The sequence below is a fragment of the Cnephaeus nilssonii genome, assembly GCF_951640355.1.
Source record: "Cnephaeus nilssonii genome assembly, chromosome: 1".
In the NCBI taxonomy this organism is placed as follows: domain Eukaryota; kingdom Metazoa; phylum Chordata; class Mammalia; order Chiroptera; family Vespertilionidae; genus Cnephaeus; species Cnephaeus nilssonii.
The window spans coordinates 12,262,832-12,280,182 of record NC_137072.1 but is presented as its reverse complement, the minus strand read 5'-3'; the positions used below and the strand labels follow the sequence as shown (position 1 = coordinate 12,280,182).

At 43.4% G+C, this 17,351-nt stretch overlaps 1 pseudogene across 1 annotated transcript; it reads left to right on the top strand.

Annotated features, from left to right (window-relative positions):
- Positions 1–431: 431 nt before the first annotated feature.
- Positions 432–14,276, top strand: LOC307102472 (ADP/ATP translocase 2-like; annotated as a pseudogene). The gene is made up of 2 exons: positions 432–697; positions 13,364–14,276. The product of its transcript is annotated as an ADP/ATP translocase 2-like (transcript).
- Positions 14,277–17,351: the final 3,075 nt, after the last annotated feature.

Genomic DNA, 17,351 nt, shown 5'->3' with positions numbered 1-17,351 from the left:
CTTCCCTCATTTTCTTTATATAGTATCTCAATTGGCCCTCAAAGCTCAGCGAAGGCACTGGGACACGCTTAATCCATTTTACAGACCAGGAAATTGAGGCCAATTCCAGTTGGCTGTGGAACTTGACTCAGCGCATAGGGAGCCCTCACAGCCGTGCTTTCCACCTTTCCTAAGGGACAGCTGCGGGGCAAACAGAACAAACCTCCCCATCAGGCTTCCGAGCCTCATCCTCAAGCACCTGTTCATCATGGACACTCTACATTCTTTCCTCTCCCTTGCCCCCCAGCCCCTACTCCCACTCCCATTCTTTACTGCCCCCCCTTCTGGGGAGCAGGTGGTAGGCTTTGCACTCACTGTGCAGGTGCGTGCCACTGTGGGGTGTGACGGGGCAGGAACTGGGGGTGGGGCAGGTGTGGGCTTGCTTTTGGGCCATGGTGGGAACAGGAGTAGCTGACTCTCAAGTGCACAGACAGTCGGGGCAAGGCCCTGCTATCACTAGGAGCTTCGCCGAAACACCACAGTGGGGTACCCGACAGTATGGCACCCCTCCACTGAGGTGGCACTGCCCGTCAACCCCCACCTCAGGACTGCAGGTCCACACCCCTCCACCTGGGCATCCTTCCATGCCGCAGTCATCACCTCTTGTTTTCCGCCAGGCCTACCTGAGTCTTGGGACCACTGCAGAACCTCACTCTCTGTGAGCGAGGCAGATCCCTGCCCGCCAACCCCTTGCCCCGGTCTGAGCCCCCTCCAGTGCATCCTGCCTTGGCGCCGCTCTGCACCCCTTGGGCCAGCCACCTCCTGGCCAGCCGCTTTGCCGAAGCTGTAGCACTCGCCCAGGAGCCACCCCTCAGGTGGGCAAAGGAGGACAAAGCCTAAAGGGAGTGAGTTTTGAACCCACATATCCCATTTTCTGGATTTCCTCCCGCACCTCCTCTCTGTTTCACATCTTGAACGGGCACTGGGTTCAGGCACCCTGCGGCCCAGCCACATGGCCTCCGGGTGGCCTGGTAGAGTCAGTTTCTACAAACCTGTGGACCTGTGTCTCAGCAGCCCCATGCTTGCTGAAGAGGGCTGTTGGAGGAGGACCAGAGCCCATCCATCATTAGCTCCCCAACTCCAGAGGAGGCACCACAGGCTCACAACCCCCAGCTGCCATGGCTCAGGCACCTGAGCCTGCTGTGCATGCAGCCTGCTAAACTGGTCGTTACGTTATGGAGTAATGACAATTTGCATATTCCTGTATTATTATATAGACTCTTTCTATGAAACATTTCTTCAATATATTCAATATTTGTGTGAATTTAGATTAAAGGTTAATCTAGAAATAAATTAATAAGAGACAAAAATGTAGAAGGGAATGTAGATTGAAACTACCAATGTTGATTAAAAGTAAAGTACAGTATGGGGAATATGGTCAATAATACTGTAATAACTATGTATGGTGCCAGGTGTGTACTTGAAATATCAGGTGGACAACTTTGTAAAGTATATGATTGTCTAGGCACTATGCTGTACACCTGAAACTAATACAAAATAATATTAAATGTAAAATATAATTGGAAAAAAAGTAAAGATTTCTTATAAGACACTTTGATTTCAAAGTAACATCCAATAAAGACACACTTCCAGATGACAGAATAAATACTTCCAAAATTAGCTCCTCCATAAAAGTAATAAGATCATTGGCAAATAGCCAACCTAATAAAACAGTAATATGCAAATTGACCGCAACTTCGCTATGCCCAAGCCACGCCCACAGCCACGCCCACCTGCCAAACCACGCCCACCAGCCAATCAGAGTGAGTATGCAAATAAACCCAACTAAGATGGTCCCTGCGACGGATTGCGGGGAGCTGGGGTCCACTCTGGCACCAGACTGAAAGCCTCCACCAGAGGCTTTTGGCCTGGAGCTGAAGCGGACACCCAGCTCCCAGCTTTTGATGGATGGTGGGCGTAGCAGACACCCAGCTCCTCGCTCTGATTGGATGGTGGGCGTGGCAAGCGGATCCCCTGCCATCGAAAGCGGACCCCCTCTGCCTGGGGCTTTTGGCCTGGTGCACGAGCAGACCCCCTACCATCAATTGCAGGGAGCTGGGGGTTTCTTCAGCCTGGTACACCAGCGGACCCCCTGCGATTGATCACCTGGGCAGGGAGCTTGGCGTCTGCTTTCGGCCTGGGCAGGAGCAGACCCCCTGTGATTGATTGTAGGGAGCTGGGGGTCTGCTCCTGCCCAAGAGGCTTTCGGTCTGGGCAGGCCTAGGCAGGGGCTGAGCCTTTGATCAGAGGGAGCTGGAGAGGCCTGCCCAGGCCTAAAGCTTTGGCCAGAGGCTTTAGGCCTGGGCAGGGCCCAGCCTTCCATTGGTGTGAAGTATAGAGGAAACACTTTTTCTGACTGCACATTGGCTAAGCTTCCTGTTTGCCACTGGTAATATTCTTAGTAACTTGGGTAATAAGAATCCAAAAAGGTGATCTAGGGTTTTTCCACCACACTTCTGGAGAAAAAAATGAAGGTCCGCTGCTGGAAGGCTAAGAAATGTCATATCCTGCCCTAGCCGGTTTGACTCAGTGGATAATGCCTCAGCCTGCAGACAGCAGGGTCTGGGTTTGATTCTGATCAAAGGCATGTACCTAGGTTGCAGGCTCCTCCCTGGCCGGGGCCCAGATCAGGGCTCATGCAGGAGACAACCAATCAAAGTGTTTCTCTCTGTCTTTCCCTTTCTCTTCCACATTCTCTAAAAGTCAATGGAAACATACCCTCAGGTGAGGATAAAAAATAAATAAAGAAATCCATATCCTATGAAAGACACATCTTGAAAATGCCTAAAGAAAGTTGTCATTTTTTCTTGGTGAAGGGACTGGAGTCCGTGTTGATGAAAACACCTTGGTGGCTGCGGTGACTGACAGTGGCTGCAGCAGTGGGGTGATGGGGCTGGTGCCTTCCCCTGACCAGCCCGGTTGCCTCCCACAAAGGGAGGCCAGACTGCGGCTTAGGTACGCTCCCTGTGGGGCGTGGGCCTAAGCCATCAGTAGGACATCCCCTGAGGGCTCCCAGTATGTGAGAGGGGGCAGGTTGGGCTGAGGGACCCTCGACCCCCAGTGCACAAATTTCGTGCACTGAGCCCCTAGTTATTAAGATAAATTAGTAATAAAAATGTTCCAATAAAGAAAAATCCAGGTCCAGATGGCATTTTTTTTGGTGAATTCTAATAAATGTTTAAATAAAAATTGGCAATTTATTTTTCACAAATTTATCCAAAACTTAGATGACATTTCAGCCCTACTTGTTCTAGGAGATCTATATTATCCTAATACCAAATCCATACAGATATCACAGTAGATGAAAATTACAGGCAGATGTCCTATACAAATACAGATTTGAAAATCCTCAATAAAACACCAGTGAATTGAATTGAGCAATGTGTATAAAGAATAATACACCATAACCTAATAATAAATAAATTTATCTCAGGAATGCAAGGTTGGCTTAATACAAAAATAACAATCATTACATTTTGTTGTATTTAGAGAAGAAATGGGAAAAATATGGTCATATGAATACATAGAAAAAAGCATTTGACAAAATCAAACATCCTTTTATGATAAAATTTCAAGCTGCTAAAAGGCAGTTATGAAAATTCCCCATTTAAAATGACATTTAACAGTGCTTTCCTCTTAAAGTCAGGGACAAAACTTTTACATTATTATTCAACAACTAGAGGCCCAGTGCACAAAATTCATGCACAGGAGGAGGTCCCTCAGCCCGGCCTGCACCCTCTCCAATTCAGAACCCCTCAGGGGATGTCCAATTGCCAGTTTAGGCTGCAGGGATTGGGCCTAAACTGGCAGTCAGATATCCCTCTTACAATTGGGACTGCTGGCTCCTAACTGCCCGCCTGCCTGGCTGCCTGATTGCCCCTAACTACTTCTGCCTGCCAACCTGATTGCCCCCTGACCGCTCCCTTGCTGGCCTAATTGACACCTAACTGCTCTCCCCTGCCGGCCTAATCGCCCCCTAACTGCTCCCTCCTGCCAGCCTGATCACCCTGACTGCTTCTGCCTTGGCCCCTGCCACCACGGCTTTGTCTGAAAGGACGTTTGGAAAATGTCAGAAAGATGTCCGATCTAATTCGCATATTACCCTTTTATTAGTATAAATGTCCTGGAGGTTCTAGATTGGCCAATCACTCAAGAAAGTAAAATAAAGTGACACAAGATTTAAAAGGAAGTATTAAATTCAAATCTATTCACAGGTGACATAATCTTATATACAGAAAATCCTAAGGAATCCACACACAAAAATGTATAAAAAATATTAAGTCTTCAGCAAGGTTACAGAATACAAATCCATAGAAAAACCCCACTATATTTCTATACACTGTCAATAAGCAATCAGAAAATGAATTTTTAAAAGCAATTCTATTACAATAACTTTATTATTTTTAGTTAAATGTATTGAGGTAACATTGTCAATAACATCTGTATATTGCATTGTGTGCTCACCATCCAAGTCTATAGTCCTTCTGTCACCCTATTTACCCTCTTCATCCTCCTCTCATCACCCTTTCCCAGTGAAATAACAAGTGTTGGAGAGGATGTGGAGAAAACCCCTGTATAGTATACTGCTGGTGGGAATATGAATTAGTGCAGGAAAACATTATGGAGGTTCTTCAAAAAGGTTAAGAATAGACCTACCATATGACCCAGCAATCCCTCCTCATGCCAACCTGAAAAATTTGAAAATACATATTTATAAAGATATATGTACCCCTATGTTCATTGCAGCATTATTCGCAATAGCTGAAACATGAAAACAACATAAGAATCCTTGAGGGATGATGGATAAAGAAGATGTGGTACATATATACAATAGAATACTACTCATCCATAAGAAAAGATGAAGTACTGCCATTTATGACATTTACAGAACTTTCATCCCAAACAATAAAATACACATTCTTCTCCAGTGCCCATGAAACATTCTCAAGGATAAACTAGATGTTGGGGCATAAAACCAGCCTCAAAAAATTTAATAACATTGAAATTATACCAAGCATATTCTCTAACTACAATGCTTTGATACTGGAAATTAACTACCAAAAGGAAATTAAAATTACAATAAATATGTGTAATTAAGCAACATACTACTAAACAACAACTGAGTCATAAAAGAAATAAAAGGTGAGATTAAACTATACATAGAGACAAATGAGAATGACAGTATGAAATATCCAAATTTTAGGCATGTAGCAAAAGTAGTAATAAGAGGTAAGTTTATATCATTACAGGACTACCTCAAGAAACAAGAAAAATATCAAATAAACCATCTTAACATTTCACCTTAAAAAACTAGAAAAAGCAGTAGTCTGTAGAAGGTTGAAAGTAATAAAAATTAGAGCAAAATTAAACAAAAAAGAGAACAAAAATAACAGAAAAATTAATGTAAGAAAGAGCTGTTTTAAAAAACACACACCATTCATAAAGTTGAGAAAGCTCTGGCTAGACTCCTATGGACAAAATAGAAAAGACTCAAATAAAATCAGAAATGATAGAGAAGTTACAATAGATACTACAGAAATATAAAGGACTATACAAGAATACTATGAAAGCCTATATGTTACCAAATTTAATAACCTAGAAGAAATGGAAAAGTTCTTAGAAATATATAACCTCCATAATTGAAAAATCTACATAGACTGATCAACATTAGAGAAATTGAAATAGTCATCAAAAACTTCCCAAATGTTAAAGTCCAGGACCAAATGACTTTACAAGTAAATTCTACCAAAACTTCAAATAATAATTAGTGGTTATACTTCTCAGACTCTTTCAAAAAATTGATGAAGAGGCATTATTTCCTAATTCATTATGAGGCTAACATAACCCTGGTATCAAAACCTGGCAAGGACAACACAAAAATGAAAACTATAGACCAATATCTCTGATTAATATAGATACCAAAATCCTAAACAAAATACTAGCAAATCAAACCCAACACTACATTAAAATGATAATAATCTATCACAATTAAGTAAGGTTCTTCCTACAGGCAAAAGGATGTTTCAACATATGCAAATTGATCAATGTGATGCACCACATTAATGAAACAAAGGATAAAAGTCATATGATCATACCGATAGACATAGAAAAAGCATTTGAGAAGAAATAACATTCATTTATAATTTAAAAACACAATAAAATGGGTATTATAAAATGGGTATAATAAACCATAGATGACAAATTCTCAGATAATATCATACTCAATGGCTAAAAAACTGAAAGTATTTCCTCTAGCATCAGGAACAAGACAAGGGTGCCCACTCTCACTACTGATATTCAGCATAGTAATGGAAGTCCTAGCCAGAGTAGTGAGGCAAGGCAAAGAAATAAAGGCATCCAAATTGGAAATAAGTGAAACTGTCACTTTTTGCAGATGACATGATTCTAAATATAGAACACCCTAAAGATTCCACCAAAAACTATTAGAGACCATAAACAAACTCAGTAAAGTTGCAGGATACAAAATTAATGTATAAAAATCCAATAAAATTTCAAAAAAATTCAGAAAATAAAACCCACCACAATTTAATTTGCAATTGCAACAAAATTATAAAACACCTAGGAATAAATTTAACAAAGGATGTGAAGACCTACACACTGAAACTAAAAGACATTATTGAAAGATATTAAAGACACAAAGAGATAGAAATATATTCATTGTTCATGGGTTGGAAGAATCAACCTAGTTAAAATGGCCATATTACCTAAAACAATATACAGACTTAATTCAACCCCCATAAAAACCCCAATGGCATTTTTCAAACAAATAGAAAAAAAATCAAATTTGTATGAAACCACAAAAAACCTGAGTTTCCAAAACCAATTCTGAGTAAAAAGAACAAGCTGGAGGTCTCACATTCCCAATTTAAATAATACTAAAGAACTACAATAGTTGAGATGGTATTATATTCAGAGTAAACAGTCACACAGACCATTGTAACATAATTGAGAACGCAGAAATATACCCACATGTATATAGGCAACTGATTTTTGACAAAGTAGTCAAAAACATACAATGGAGAAAAGGGATAGTGTTCAATAGATAGTGCTGCCATATGCAAAAGGATGAAACTAGATTGCTATTTGACATCATACACAAAAATTAACACAAAAATAACAAAAAACATAAGAATAAGTTCTGGGGACCTAATGTGCAGCATGGTGATTATAGGCAACATTTCTGCATTATATTTTTCAAAGTTGCTAAGAGAATAGATCTTAAGTATTCTCACCACAAAATGGAAATGATAATTACATGAATAGAGGTATTTACTAACACCACTGTGGTAATCATTTCACAATATACAATGAGTGGTCAGGTTATTATGATCTCTGAATGCATAATAATCTGGCCACTCAGTGTGTGTGTGTGTGTGTGTGTGTGTGTGTGTGTGTGTGTGTGTGTATTAGAGGCCTGGTGCATGAATTCGTGCATGGGTGGGGTCCGGCCAGCCTGTTCAGGGGGAGGGGACATGGGCGGTTGGCCGGCCTGCCTGCTGGCCAAACTCCTGGTTGAGGGGACAATTTGCATATTAGCCTTTTATTTTATAGGACTAGAGGCCCAGTGCATGAAATTCATGCACGGGGGGAGTATCCCTCAGCCCAGCCTGCACCCTCTCCAATTTGGGACCCCTTGAGGGATGTCCGACTGCCGGTTTAGGCCCGTAGGATCGGGCCTAAATGGGCAGTCGGACATCCCTCTCACAATCCAGGACTGCTGGCTCCCAACTGCTCGCCTGCCTGATTGCCTCTAACTGCTTCTGCCTGCCAGCCTGCTCACCCCCTAACCACTCCCCTGCCAGCCTGATCGACACCTAACTGCTCCCCCGCCAGTCCAATTGCCCCTAACTGCCCTCACCTGCCGGCCCGGTCACCCATAACGGCCCTCCCCTGCCAGTCTGGTTTCCCTTAAATGTCCTCCCCTGGTGGCCTGGTCTCCCCCAATTGCCCTCCTTTGCTGGCCCAGTCACCCCTAACTGCCTTCCCTGCTGGCCTGATTGACCACAACTGCCCTCCACTGCAGGCCTAGTCCCCCCCAATTGCCCTCCCCTGCTGGCCTGGTCCCCCCCATAACGGCCATCCTCTGCCAGGCTGGTTACCCCCAACTGCCCTCCTCTGCTGGCCTGGTCATCCCTAACTGGCCACAACTGCCCTCCCCTGCTGGCCATCTTGTGGCGGCCATCTTGTGTCCACATGGGGGTCGCCATCTTTGACCACATGGGGTTGGCTATCTTGTGTCTTGGAGTGATGGTCAATTTGCATATTACTCTTTTATTAGATAGGATATATACTGAGTGGCCAGATTATTATGTGTTCAGGGATCATGACAATGCACCATGCCACGGTGCTCGTATTGTGGAGGAGTGGTTTCAAGAACATGAAGGTGACTTTATCTTGCTTAGGTGGCCTCTATAATCACCAGATCTCAATCCAATTGAGCATTTGTGGGACGAAGTTAAAAGAGCCATCAGGCAGCTGATTCCACAACCATCAAATCTCACAGAACTGGACAGTGCTATTCATCAGGCATGGTGTCAGATTCCTCGCATCACCTTTCAACATCTCATGGAATCAATGCCAAGAAGAATCACTGCAGTATCGAAGGCAAAAGGTGGCCCAATGAAGTACTGATGGGGTGGTCATAATAATCTGGACACTCAGTGAATGTGTATCCAGTCAATACATTGACACATTAAACTTACAGTATTATATGTCATTATGTCTCAATAAAACTGGAAACAATAAAACAAATCCCAGAGCTGATATGGAAGCTCCCTAATGGGTAGTGGGTATTGTAGACAAAAATAATAAAAGAAATAATTATTTAGCACATGCTATGTTCCAGGGACTGTTCTAAAGGCTTTACTTACAAATTTTGTATTAGTCAATCCTCTTATCATTCCTCTGATATAGGTATTATTATTATTATTCCAATTTTATAGATGTAGAAGCTGATGCATAGAAAATTTAAGAACTTAATAGCATAAGAGGTAATGGAGTCAAGATTAAAACCCAACCAATCCCTTAGCCTGAATACACTGCTTCTATATTGAATTCTTCCCCTGTATACAAAAGTCTCCTCTTTATACAATCATCCACACTCAATATTGTTTTTTGTGTTCAAATAATCTCCTAATTTTGCCAATAGGAGCCCCTTCAAGGTGACTTGAATATTCTTTTGACACATCCCCCATTAGTCTTCAAGTATTTATCTTACTTTCTGTCTCAGTTCAGTTCATCTTGTATTTTCCCTGTTCCCCAGACTGCTTCCAAATTCTTCAGTGAGTGAATCAGAATTTCTTATATTTCTACCAAAAAAACCCACTATCACAAAATATTCAAAAAGCAACCAATACCAACTAATACCTTTAATAGAGTACAGCAAAATAATTTGTCAATTCATTAGTTAGGGCCCTGGTTGGATTTTTATTATCAAGAATAAATGTTTAAAGTAATAGAATTTGTCTTCATTAAAGTCATGATTCCCCGAGGAGACAAAGAAATGATGGATGAGTATGGCCAGGACTTTGGAACTTGATCTTCATAATGGAGAGCAAGGCTCAGTTCATAACTTCATGGACAATTAAGGCACAGAATCTTACTTAATCTGACAGAGTCCTCCCAGAAGACTTATAAATTAAGTTTAATTTATTAAGTGGCTAATTGTTCTATGCTGTTGTCACTGTTAAATCAGGACATATTAATCACTTCAGCATTCCTAAATCCTAAAGGGATTTTTGCTCCAATCCTACTCTATGCTCAACATATGGGCATATGTGCCATAAAAATGAAAGGAATTTTAGGGAAAAAATAGGCAGGTTTAGGGAGTTTTAGGAATGAGAAGGGTCCATTGGAGAGAAATACAGATGGAGACTGGAAGACGCCAGGGTGCTTATCTTGTAAAAAAGAGAGAGAAATGCTAGAGGAAGATGGAAACATTTCTAGCCTGAGCAATTAAAACAGCAATAAACCAAGGACAGACAGGGATATTTCTGGCCTGAGCAATTAAAGTGACCATAAGTTAGACCAAAAGTAGCCCTGACCTGAGTAGCTGGGAGAGCTACAAGATAAGGCTTTCTCTGCCAGCACAACTGGGAGAAAACCATAAGATAAATCAAAAGTGGCTCCAAACTAAACAAATAAGGTGACCAAATGAGGAAAAGTGCAGACGTGGGGGTCCTATGGTAGAATAAGAGGGTCTCCACCGTAATTAATGCCTTAAGACAAAGAAAGCAGTGGTCATACTTCTTAGGGGCCCCTCTGTCCATCCAGGAGGGACAGAGTCTTAGGATTAGGAACTGAGAGGACACCTTTCTTAGGTGGGCCCTCTATTCCTCTGCACCAAGAGGGACAGAGTTTTAGGCTTAGAATTTAGAATTAAGGCTTTAGAGTTAGTATTTGCTTGCAATAAAGTTTCTGTACTTTTTATATACCACCTTTTATCCATGGCTTCATTCTTCAATTCCATCTAGATAAGGATCCGGCAAAGAAATCACCCTGCTCAATAAAACAACCTGAATCAAAAACAAAGCAGGTCACATGAACCAGAAATTTCCCCTTTTTCCCCAAATGTCCTATAGTTTACATAAATCCCAAGAAATTTTCCAGGAAACAAAAATATAACATGTTCCTCTAAAAAAAGATTACACTGACAACTTAGAACCAAGTTCTCCTTTTGTATTTACTTAGAAAGTTACAAATATGTAAATAAACCAAAGATTCTAGAGCCATACTCAGGAAGTAAATGAACTCTGGTATCAGAAATGTAAGTTTGATTCCCAGCTCTAAGTTTATAACTCACAGTTTATAACTGTGATCCTAGGTGAGTTATTAAATTTCTCTATACCTCAGTCTGTTCATCTCTTAAGTCGGTTACTGTGGGAATAAACATGATAATTCATTCAAGTACATTGAACGAAGGCTGATAAGTGCTCAATAATGGTTAGTTATAGCTTCTGTTGGCTTTTTTCTCTTATCTCCAATGACTTCAATTGCCAATGCCATCTCTATTGGTCAGATTTGGCCAAGTGATTCTTCAATGACAAATTAATCTAAAATTTTACTTGGCCCAAGTATATGAAAATTATTTCTCAGTCAAGTGAAGACCACTATAGGTCTTTGCAACTCTCAGGGCAGCTGCCACCATGCTCTGAATCAACAATTAAGTCTACTTTTGGTTATCTGCTATCCAGTAGCCTGGCATCCACCCTGACCCCAACTCTCCAACCTCAGACTTGATTGGCTCAGCCTCAAGGCTCATACTGGTGTCTGATGGGAAAGCCTGTGATTAAGTAAAAAGTCAGGCTTCACTAGAGACAGTCAAGCAAAGGTTGAATTGTTTTTCCAGAACAGAAAAGAAACTCATGCACCAGGAAAGGTGACTAAAAAATGTAACAAAAGAATATGGCTGCACAACTACCAGAATTCAATCAGGTGAAACAGTATAAGCAATTTCTTAGACCCTACAATAAACTTACAGAAATCTGATATTTGGACTGTGTAAAGACTTTGAAACAAAAGAAGAAAACCTGATGAGACCACCTGGTCAGAACATTGTGGAAGTATCCTATCTAATAAAGAGGTAATATGCAAATTGACCATCAATCCAACACACAAGATGGCCGCCCCCATGTGGTCAAAGATGGCTGCCTTCATGTGGACACAAGATGGCTGGCAGGGGAGGGCAGTTGGGAGGGACCAGGACTGCAAGGGAGGGCAGTTGGGGGCAATCAGGCTAGCAAGGGAGGGCAGTTAGGGGTGACCAAGCTGGCAGGGGAGGGGAGTTAGGGGCAATCGGGTTGGCAGGGGAGCAGTTAGGCATCGATCAGGCTGGCAGGGGAGTGGTTAGGGGGTGATCAGGCTGGCAGGCAGAAGCGCTTAGGGGCAATCAGGCAGGCAGGCAGGGGAGCAGTTGGGAGCCAGCAGTCCTGGATTGTGAGAGGGATCCCAGATTGGAGAGGGTACAGGCTGGGCTGTGGGACACTACCCCCCACCCCCGTGCACGGATTTCATGCACCGGGCCTCTAGTTTTTAAATAATGGAAAAAATATCCATGAGATTTCAGGAATGTCATATTCAGTAGAATGAAGCCCTGGCAGCCCAATCAGGACTTTTGACCAACTCCAATAGAGATGTCTGATGGATGGAAATGAGGATCATCCAGTGGAATCTCCTGAAAGCAATAGCCATGATGTAAACTGTCTGTCATGACTGTTTAGCAAATGCAAACCACTGAAAAAAAACCCAAAATTTTCTATTTAATAAGAATAATAAAAATAAAAGGTTTTATTGTTGAATGAAAATAAGATGCAGCGTTTGTTAAGGCTTTAAGATTCAGCAGCTTTGTTGTTTGATTAGAAACAGACACTGAGAACAGCCTGACCGCTATCTGAGTGGAGGGGGTTTTGGGGGCTGGGTGAAAAAGGTGAAGGGATTAAGCAAAAAGAAAAGAAAAGAAAAACAACACTCATAGACACAGAAAACTGTATGGTGATTACCAGAGGGAAAGGGGGTGGGGGGAGGTAGAAGAGGATAAAGGAGGGATAAATGGTGATGGAAATGTAATTGATTTGGGCTACTGGCTGGAACCTCATTTCTTCTCGTTGAATCAGAAAATATTTTAAGGTCAACACAAATGAAAGTAAAGCAAAGTGGGTTTTATTGAAGATAACACTCCAAATGAGGAGCTGGCCAGTTGAGAGAGACAATGGCCCAAACTCCTGGATTATATGGTTTAAAAGAGGGATTTTCCGGGTGGGGATTTTCATTTGCATTCAGGGATGATTGACAGAAAAAAGTTACATAAAGTATATTTCTTCTGGGCATGCCCTTACCCATAATGCATACAGAAGAACCCACAGGGTGGGTCAAAACCGCAATGCAAATTTTATTATAATTACTCCAGGGCCCTAGTAAGGTCACATTGAGATCATGTCATTTTCCTTTGAGCTTGCACCATGAATTGGCTGGTTCCGAATCTGCCTGCTGGCAGTCTGCTGGCTGCTGAGCCACCCATAGAGAGGTGGCCTGAAGGCAATGTTGGTCCGACCTCTGTCAGGTCCCCAAGGCAGGCCCCATCTTAGCTGCTCAAGTCTAACTTCCTCCCTATCACAAGGAGACTTGACTGGGTGGTGAACACACAATTCAGGAAACAGATGATGTATATACAATTGTATACTTGAAACCTATAGAATTTTATTAAGCAATGTCACCCCAATAAGTTCAATTAAAAATAAAACGAAATAAAAATAAACTGATGCCCAGAGTCCTGGAGTCCCAGCTGGTCACTAGTTCAGTCCCACAGTTGCCCGTCTCTTCTTTCCTTTCAATATGATACCACTGTGTCCTTCAGCAAGGACTTCCTGGCAGGTGGAGTGGACATAGCCATCTCAAAGACAGTGGAGCATCCACTGAGGGGGTCAAGCTGCTGCTCCAAGTGCAGCATGCAACAAGCAAATCACCACAGATAAGCTCTATAAGGGCCTTTATAGACTGTGTGGTTCCTACCCCAAGGAGCAGGGAGCCCTGTCCTTCTGGAGTGGTAACCTGGCCAATGTCATCAGATACTTTCTCACCAGGCTCTCAACTTTCCTTACAAAAATAAATACAAGCAAATCTTCCTGGGTGGTGTAGGCAAGAGAACCCAGTTCTGCCACTACTTTGCAGGGAATATGGCATCAGGTGTTGGTGCTGGGGCCACCTCATTGTGTTCTGTGTGTACCTGTCTAGCAGCTGCTGTGAACAAAGCTGGCGCTGAAAGGGAATCCAAGGCCTCAGGGAATGCTTGGTTAAGAACTGCAAATCTGATTGGATTAATGATTAAGGGTCTGTACCAAGGCTTTCATGTGTCTGTGCAGCATATCATCCACTGAGCTGCCTACTTTGGTATTCTACAATACTGCAAAGGGAATGCTTCCAGATCCCAAGAATACGCACATCTTCATCAGCTCGATGATGGTGCAGTCTGTCATAGAAGTGACTGGGTTGACTTCCTATCTGTTTGACACTGTTTATGGCCACATAATGATGCAGTCAGGCTGCAAAGGAACTGGCATCATATACACAGGCAGCTGGAGTGCTGAAGGAAGATTGCTTATGATGAAGGAGGCAAAGCTTTTTTTCAAGAGTGCATGGCACAATGTTCTCAGAGGCATGGCTGGTGCTTTTGTGCTTGTCTTTATGATGAAATCAAGAGGTTCAGATTAATTATTTCTTAGTCTTCCCCCAGCCCACCCATGAACAGGTATGTTGAATTATATAGCATATCTTGAGCATTCTTTTTTTAAAAAATTTCTTTATTGATTAAGGTATCACATATTTGTCCTCGTCCCCCCATTCCCATCCCACCCCCCCACCCCCCTGTTGTCCTTAACCGCCGGTTAGGCTCATATGCCTACACACAAGTCCTTTGGTTGATCTCCCCCTTTACCCCCACCCTTCCCTACCCTCCCCCCGAGGCCCAACAGTCTGATCCATGCTTCCTTGTTTCTGGGTCTGTTCTTGTTCATCAGTCTATGTTGTTCATTATTTCCCCTAGATGAGTGAGATCATGTGCTATTAGAAATACACTTATAAGAACCGAAAATGAGACAAGCAATAATGGTTATGGTGACAGGCAAATGAATCAGTGTGTAGTGAGTTTCTTTCTGGGCCAACAGTTCTTTTGAGACCCAATTTCAATGTCCAACAGTTCCTTATGTGTACATGACAGCACTGACATTTCAGTTCTGGATGGTGGACAAATGGTGGTAATGCAGGTCCGACTCTGTCTGGTTTGGTCCTGGGCAATCTGCAGTGATGCACAGCTGCTAACTGCTAGTATGGGAAGGCCACATCAGCGTCTTCCGTCTCTGGACTGCTTCTCTTCTGTCTTCATGGCTGGAGTAGTCCTGTCGATTCCTCTCTTGCTGGAATCCACATGGTCTCGGAGTTATTTTCTGAAAATATACAAACATATTCTCGACCAAAAGTTAATAAAGGAATATTTTCTATAAATTTGACTGGGGATCCTTTTTCAATTTTTGCCCAAATGATTTTCCTCTGGCTTGTTTTGTCACCTTGTGTGTTTTTCATGGGTGTCTTGCTTTTAGCCTTACAATTAATTTTCTAAGGTATTAATTTTCTAGATGTAATTTACTTACAGGATATTTTTCCTTACATGATATTCCTCTACTATCCCCTCCTTTTTTGATTTAAATGTTAGGAGGCTTTTGAAAATTTTATAATGTAGTCTTGATGGCTAGCCTGCCGGCCTGCCTGATTGCCCCTAACTGTTTCTTCCTGTCAGCCTGATCACTCCCTAACCGCTCCCCTGCCTGCCCGATCTCCCCCAACTGCCCTACCCTGCTGGCCCAATCGCTCCCAACTACCCTCCCCTGCCATCCCGATCGCCCCCAACTGCCTTCCTCTGTAGGCCTAGTCCCCCCACAACTGCCCTACCCTGCAGGTCTGGTCTCTCCCAACTACCTTCCCCTGCAGGCCCGGTCACCCCCAACTGTCCTCCCCTGACAGCTATCTTGTGAAGACATGGGGCAGCCATCTTGTGATGACATGAGGGTGAGACACCACCTAGGCTTTTATTAGTATAGACTAGAGGCCCGTTGCACGATATTTGTGCAAGAATAGGCCTTCCTTCCCCTGGCTTCACTCCCAGCTGCCTGGGAGCCAGCAAGTCCCTATTTCTGGCCCAACCGGGAGCTGGCAAGTCCTCGCTTCTGTCCAGAGCACCGCTCCTGTAGCCCCCTCTGCCACACCCCTTCCCCTCATAGCAGGCATCACACCCCTCCCAGCTGCTCTGCACCTGCATATGCAAATTAACCTACATCTTTGTTGGGTTAATTTGCATACTCACTCTGATTGGCTGTGGGCGTAGCAGAGTGATGGTTAACTCTTTGCACTTGCTTGCTTTTTTCTCAATTCCTTTATTCTAATGCTAACCGTGTCGAGTCATACTCGACATCCGAGTGCAAAAGGTTAACTTGCATGTTTCTCTTTTATTAGGGAAGATAATAATAAAAGTGTAATATGCTAATTAGACCAGACAGCCAAACTACCTTCCGGACCTCATTCCAGACGTCCTTCCAGACGAAGCCACACTGTGGTGGCCAAGGAAGAGGCAGTTAGGGGCTATCAGGCAGGCATGCAGAGTGGTTAGGGGCGATCAAGCAGGCAAATGAGTGGTTATGGACAATCAGGCAGGCAGGTGAGTGGTTACAGGTGATCAGGCAGGCAGGTGAGTGGTTAAGGGCAATCAGGCAGGCGAGCAGTTAGGAGCCATGCGAGAGGGATGTCTGACTGCCAGTTTAGGCCCGATTCCTGTGGAGGGGTCTTCAATTGTGAGAGGGTTCAGCCGGGCTGAGGGACCTCCCACCCACCCCCCATGCATGAATTTCGTGCACCGGGCCTTTAGTATATGATAAAAATGCATGCCATTCTATATAAAATAGTCTTTTATACATGTGGTAAATAGTCTTTTTTTTTATATAACTAGAGGCCTGGTGCACAAAATACATGCAAGGGTGGGGGTCCCTCCACCTGACCGGTGATCGGGGCCTATCAGGGCCATCTCGCCCAGTCCCAATTGGGGCTGATTGGGGCCGGTGCCCAGAGAGGGACCATGAGAGGGACTGCACGAGGGCTCCAGGGCATGTCTGGCCCCATCTTGCTCAGTGCCAATTGGCTGGACCCCAGCAGCAAGCTAACCTACTGATTGGATAATCTGCCCCTGGGTGGTCAGTGCACATCATAGTGATCAGTCGGACGACCAATCGGTCAGTCTCTTAGCATATTAGGCTTTTATATATATAGATTGTAACTCACAGTGTGGAATGCTCGGCACACACTTTCCTTCTAGACCCTAGATGTGGAGACCTCATGTTCTTCCAAGGCTCTGCTCACCCTCTTCAGCTGCCACACGAAGTAAATTGCGCTGTGTGCGTGGAAACTCTTTGCAGGCTCCTTGGGTGTGTCTTTACTTGGCTGCAGTTCTGATTACCTCAACATAAGGAGAGATGCCCTTGTTATCAGGTAACACCATCATGGTAAGACCCCTGCTCAGCCTACTGCAGCAGTTTTAAATAGGCCCTGGGTCACCATAGATGGTTTGGCTCAGTAGATAGAGCCAAGGCCTGTGACTGAAGGTCAAGGGCACATTCCTGGGTTGTGGGCTCAATCCCCAGTAGGGGGCATACGGGAGGCAGCAGATTGAATCTCATCATTTATGTTTCTATCTCTCCCTCCCTCTGCCTTCCTCTCTGAAATCAATAAAAATATATTAACAAAAATAAAAATAA